The sequence below is a fragment of the Micrasema longulum genome, unplaced genomic scaffold, assembly GCF_059751315.1.
Source record: "Micrasema longulum isolate JH-2025_06_02 unplaced genomic scaffold, ASM5975131v1 h1tg000170l, whole genome shotgun sequence".
NCBI classification, from domain to species: Eukaryota; Metazoa; Arthropoda; class Insecta; order Trichoptera; family Brachycentridae; genus Micrasema; species Micrasema longulum.
The window spans coordinates 7,617-14,010 of NW_028277375.1; the positions used below are offsets into that span (position 1 = coordinate 7,617).

Sequence of the window (6,394 nt, forward strand, 5' to 3'; positions counted from 1 at the left end):
CAATTTAAAAAATATTAATTATAAAAACTACATAGCTTTTAAACCGAGCTTCACCTGGGATAGTTTTAAACTGTTTTTTTTTTCTTTCACAACACATTATAATCAATGGTAGATATTATATAAACATGGCTAATAAATAAAATATGAATTAGTAAAAGCCAAGCACAATAATACCGAAATTTAAAAAAAATCGTTTTATTTTAACAATATTAATCAAAATGAATTGAAATATATAACCAGACAATGCTAAGTAAATTTTACAATGAAAATAGCGTAGTTTTGAATTTAAAAAAAAAAAAATATATTTGCTTTTTTATGATTTATTCTTATTCTAATTCTTAGATGTGGGGGTCAGTGCTATTCAAGCTCCTGGAAAGCGAGAGCTTACATTTTGCTAAATCTCCCCCTCCAAGCCCAGATCCGTAAAGTATCGGGCTATTAGGTAGGGGGCGAGCTCTTTGATATCCTCAGGTTTAACCAGTGGTCCCCCGAGGATGAGGCTACTTTTATATTGTAAAGCATCACATTCACATATAATGTGTATAGGTGTTTTCTCATCTGCACTGCAGAACCTACATCTAGAAGTTTTGGAAAAGTTCATTCTAGCAAGGTGTTTGTCTCATCTGCAGTGCCTTATGAGGGCTCTAGTGATAACCCTCACTTGATTTCGGTTGAGCTTTATTAGGTCGAAGGCAAACCTTTGCGAGTACCCTCCCAGATAGCAATTTAAACTTGCCTCAAGCTTGTATCAAGTTTGAAGTATCAAGAGTTCAAGCTTGACCCAAGTTTGAGATTGCAACTCTGTAAACTTGAGGCAAGTTTAAAGTAAACTTCCTAGTTACCATCCAACAAACTTGCATGTTTGTTTTTTACAAAAAAACAAACATCATGCAAGTTTGGATTTATTTAGCAAAAAAAAAAAACAAAAAACAAAAAATACAAAAAAAAACAAAAAAAAATTGAAAAAAAAACAAGAAAAAAAGGGAAAAAAAACAAAAAACAAAAAAAACAAAAAAAACGAAGCTTCTTAAAAATATTAATATTAAATAAAATATCTTGTTATTATTACTCAGTATATTTATTTTGAATAAATAATAAAAATTACGAGCTATTTTTGCCAAGAAAGTCAGATGATGTGATGTCAGATGATGTGATGTCAAATAATTCATGTCAATTGACTGGAGATCAGAGTCCGGTGCATTATTTTGTCTCTCAACTCTGAAACAAATACATATTGTTTTATGACTTACTAGCTTTTCGACTAGCGGGATTTCTCATGGTAAAAAGTATCCGATATTCAAATCAAAATTTGTTGCAACAGAGGGAAAACATTTTGGGAAGGAAATATGGAAGTCTAGGTATTTACTGGGCTTATGTACTGTCATTGGCTGGTTGAAGTGGCCACTTTACAAACTGTGTAACATTAAGCGTTCTGCCTATGTTTAAACATTTTCATTTCCTCAACTCTTCCATCTGTTAACTTTTGTGAAGTATAAGAGCCTCTGGGGTTAAAGTATTGGTTTATTATATCGATATATTATCAACAGCCTTTTCGTTCTGTAAATAAAACATAATTCAATCAATTCAATTTAATAATAGTATAATGTTTGTGATATTTAATAATTAATCAGTCAAAACTATTGTAAGCATTATGCAGTGGATGAGATATTAATATCATATTTACTTTTAAAGAGCTCTTGATAAGACGGTTTTGTCGAGTGACAGTGCAACAAAAACTCATTTTCAATGTTTTTTCCTCAGTGGCATATCAATAGTTTATCCTTTAAACTGAGTATTAACACTTCGACAGTATTAAAAGTTTTAAAATCGCCGGAAAACCGTCCAATGATAAATAAAAATGACATGAAACCCACGGACAAAAACGGTGAAATGTATCATTTTTCTATGACTTTTATAGTATTGCCAATCTGAATGTTGTTTGGAATTAACCACTTTTTTGGATATTTGTCATGCACTAATTTAATTCGGCGGCCTTCGTGGTGTAGTGGTTAAGACATTTGGTTCACACATGGAAGGTTCTGGGTTCGATTCCTGGTGAGAACACAAAAATTAAATGTGATTTTTCTTAAGGCTGGGTGTACCGTGCTGTAATTTACCACTGTAATTGGGCCTCACGGCCTGTTGTAGTGCTAAAAAAAAATCGGTCTGGTTGAAAAGTCCTGGGATTAAATATAACAGTAAACTGTTGTATTTAATAAAAAAGGAATTCTCTCCATATTTTTATGTATATGCCAATGTGCTGATCATCACTATATGACTTTCGGATTCTGAAATACCATTCTTGACATAACAAGATTCCAGCAAGTTTTGTCAAAACTTGTCTCCAAATTTGACATAACAATATTCCAGCAACTTTTGATAAAAACTTGTCGCGTCAAATTTTCCTTTTCAACCTTCCATCAATCTTAAATCAAGTTTGTACCAAGTTTCACTGCTATCTGGGCTTTTATCAGCGTTCTTATGATTTACCCAAATATTTAATTTTGAGGGCCATTTTCAACGAGCTGTAAATGACTCACTATTAGAAAATTGGATCAAGTTAGGGTAGAGTGGGATCCGAACCACGGATCTTTGAGCCGTGAGTCCGAGACACTAACCACGGGACCACAACCCGATCACCCAACCCGTTGGCCTAATTTATAGAAATTGCATTCAAAATCACGGTCGAAATCGACTTACTTTTCTTTGATCGTTGGGAAGAAGCTCTAGTTTACCAGGAAATATTCCAATTTTAAATAGCTCAATGCATTTAAAAATATGTTTTTAAATGACGTACCTAATTTTTACTTCTGTACGATATACGGGTGGGAGGAAGTTTGAGTTAACTGAGCGACGCCGGGTTATGTTCAATACAGTTACGAACTTACGAAAATACCTTAGTTCAATTTCATGTCTGTACGACTTACCATTGACGAGGAAGTTGATCGAGCAACGTTGGGTAAATTTTATGCGTAGAATTAAGAATTCTCAATTCTATGATTTTATCTTATATAACATTGAAATATAATAATTTTAAATCACGTATCTACCTATCTAAATTTCACGTTGCTACGACTAATTGTTGGTGCTGGAGAGAAAGAAGGTCGCGAGCAACGCCACGCGCCTCCACACCACGCCGCGCCGCCCGCCGCCGCCGCCGGGTTAATCCGTCGGCGTTGCTGCGATTTACCGCTTGTACGGAGTTCTTGTTACGGACAAACCGACATGTGTATTTTCTGTTAGACTTTTATTTATACTTTTTGATATACGTAGGTACAGTCCATTAAATTTTATTTACTCAAATAAACTTTGCTTATATGTGTGTAACAAAAAGTTTTCATACAAATAATTTGACTGTGCGGGCTTACACAACAGAAGATTTATATTTACTTGGTTCACCATAGTTTAACAACATTCTATCTGTACGTAGATTACCTATCTAATTGATTCATCTCCTAAAGTAATGTCTGTATCCAAAGGTTACTTAATATTTCTCTAAATAGGTATGTTGTCAGCTCTATGACAGACCCCATGGCATGTAACACCTTCGTTTCGTTAGTTCGTTCGTATTCTTCTCTATTTCACTCTCGTTTCCGTTGCATACGTACGAACACCATGTGACTCTTGTGATAACTGCTCAGTAATTAGTTTTATTCGGATAATAATATACTTTTACATACAATGTTCCCACGGGTTCGATTTCTAGTAATATCATCAGCAATTGCAACTTTTGGGTTGTGTGGCGTAAAAAGAGAAAAATCAAACCTTAATTCGATTTTAATTTTCCGCCCAGACATAAAAATGGCAAATTAATTAACTTTTCGTATCCTTCCTACGTACGTCGTGAGTAATTAACGATTAATTGTTCAATACTAATGTATTTTTTGCGATTTCTAATTCCAATTTAAAACTATTCCATACCTACTTATAGTTCTACATTATCTCTGCTGCGTAGTCTGCCACCGACGCTGACGTAGACTGCTGACTCGATTATCGATATTTATTGTTTCGCTTTTCGCTATTCCCTGGTGCTCTCGTGGTGTGACGCGCGTTGAGTGGACGTCTCGAGGACAACGGCTCTAGAGCAATAAAATATGTTAAAAAATGTTTATTTCAGTCCTACCTATGTTTTCAACAACACTCAATGCTTAAACCCACTAACTATGTGGTCTAACCGCTAATTACGAAGGCCATGATTTTTAAAGTTACGAATGTAACCTAACCTACAAAATTAAGCACGTAGGCTCGACAATATACTTTCACGTAAGTCCCAGATACTAAATTAAATTAAACTAGTGAAGCAGAATTTCAATAATTTTTATATCTTTGATCGTTTAAACTTTTCTGCTAACTTCACGCCAATTCAAAGGTGAATCTCAAAAATCTACCAAAGAATGCCGTAAAAGTGAAACACATACCAAATTTACGAATTGTTTCAAAAGTTTTAGTTAAATTTTCAATGTAGAAATACCCCAAAATTGGCAAGTTTTTTAACAGCCATAGACTAAAGTTATTGCCAACAGCTCGCCCCTTTTTCTAAGACTTAATCCATCATCGAAACGACGCAGATTGCATTTTGGTATTAGGCCAAATCTTAATCATATAGTATATCCAGCCATGTGCGTATTTTGTGCTCAGGTACTCAATAAGATTTTACAAAAAACACATCTACTATTTTGTGCCAAACTTACTAACGATGACGGCATTAAAGATAGCACACAAAATTTATTACCTACGAGTTACTTACGTCAATCGATAAACAATAAACAACATAAATTTTATTGGAATAAATCCATGTTATTTTAATTACATTATTATTAACTTAGTTTTTAAAATTGAGGGTATTAATAACAATAGACTTATAAATTTCATTAGAAATGGCGTAATAATGTGTGTAAAGTGTATGAGGTTTTGGGTAGGTAAAATCAGTTACTTGAAGCTTAAGCTAGGTTTTATTAATGAAAATTTTTTTTTTTAATATTTCAGAAGTTGTGGTTACATTGTAACACATACTCGTACCTATAGGAAGCTTTATCTACTACAGTAAGTCTAGATCTTTCTAAACACGTACTTTTTTTTTTTTAAAGAGAATATTTGTGTTCTTATAATTTACCCAAATATTACAAATTTGGGGACAATTTTCAACGAGTTTTAAATAACTCACTTTTAGAAAATGGGAATCGAGTTGGAGTAAAGTGGGGTTCGAATCTCGGACCGTGGATTTATGAGTCCGCCCCGGGACCACCACCCGATTAATGGGAGTCGCTTATATAATTTGCAAGGCTTATATTTACCGCGGTAGGTATATTCATTCCAACTGCTCTAACTATTGTGCGAGGATCTGGCGAGATAGTCGACTGTGGTCTTATTAAGGAACTTCCTCGCATTTGTTTGATGAAGAGGAAACCACAGAAAACTCAGAAGAAGACGGACCATTCAGAGACAGCAGCATACCTTCCGTTCCAGTTAGACGGTGTTCGGCATTTTGTGTCTTATTCTTATTTATTTCAACAGTTGGTTTTACTATTTAACACATATTGTGTATGGTATTATTACCTCATGTTATAGGTTCTTATGAATGATTACTGTTACGATATCTCCCATGTCCTCATTTCGACGTCTACATCCCGTCTCTAGCTGCATTCGCTCTGAATAAGAGGCACCTTTGGGTATCTTATCACATGGACAGCTATTGATTTCTGAGAGCTAACTAGACAAGTACTAGATTTAACCCTCTAAAGAGTTTATCAATTGAAAATGTTACACAGTTTGTACGGCGATCACTCAAATGACTCAATAACAGATCATAAGCCCCGTAAATGTTTAAACTATATAACCTTCTCAAAGAAGTTCGTAATCGCGGGAAATATTGAGCGAACTGTGGCGCGTTTATTGTCGAACAAAATAATGATAATCATCGTGATTCCCTTATTAACGCGTAATTGTGCTTACTGCATATGGCCCCACGGGCTGATAATAGGGAAGTGGTGTTAAACTCGCGTCAAGTTGTAACTTTTTGAAGGAGTGCCGGAAGAAACAAACTCGTAAACCGCGTTCATCGCTCTTTTCCCAGCCCGACCGCCTCCCACCGCCCACTCACACGCATAGTGTATTTCTGTATTCACTCTGCAAGCTGTCTGCAGTCGCTATCCGCTGGCTGATGCTTGTCTCTGGTCGCTGCTCGCTGGACGACTGGACTAGTTCTGTGTACCTAAGCTCGTATTACATGGGGCAGAAAATGGGACAAGATTCTTATGCAAGATTTGACCCAATGAAACATTGTGTCGTGTAATACACAAATTGGTTGAATTATGTGGTCAAATTCAGAAAAATTAGAGCACGTCCTATCTGCGCGCGCACGTCCCATTCCTGTTATACTGTTAACTTACAGTCA

At 35.3% G+C, this 6,394-nt stretch overlaps 1 long non-coding RNA gene across 6 annotated transcripts; it reads right to left on the reverse strand.

Moving 5' to 3' along the window:
* Window positions 1–1,111: 1,111 nt before the first annotated feature.
* On the reverse strand, window positions 1,112–6,094 carry LOC148284002 (uncharacterized). Of its 6 annotated transcripts, XR_015825439.1 has the most exons (4): window positions 5,953–6,094; window positions 3,922–4,079; window positions 1,367–2,052; window positions 1,112–1,218 (listed from the first exon to the last, which is right to left on the reverse strand). It is a non-coding gene; the product is annotated as an uncharacterized LOC148284002 (long non-coding RNA). The 6 variants fall into 6 exon arrangements; XR_015825442.1 differs by lacking the exon at window positions 1,367–2,052 and having other exon boundaries at window positions 3,926–4,079; XR_015825440.1 differs by having other exon boundaries at window positions 1,112–2,052; window positions 3,926–4,079.
* Between the last annotated feature and the right edge of the window lie 300 nt (window positions 6,095–6,394).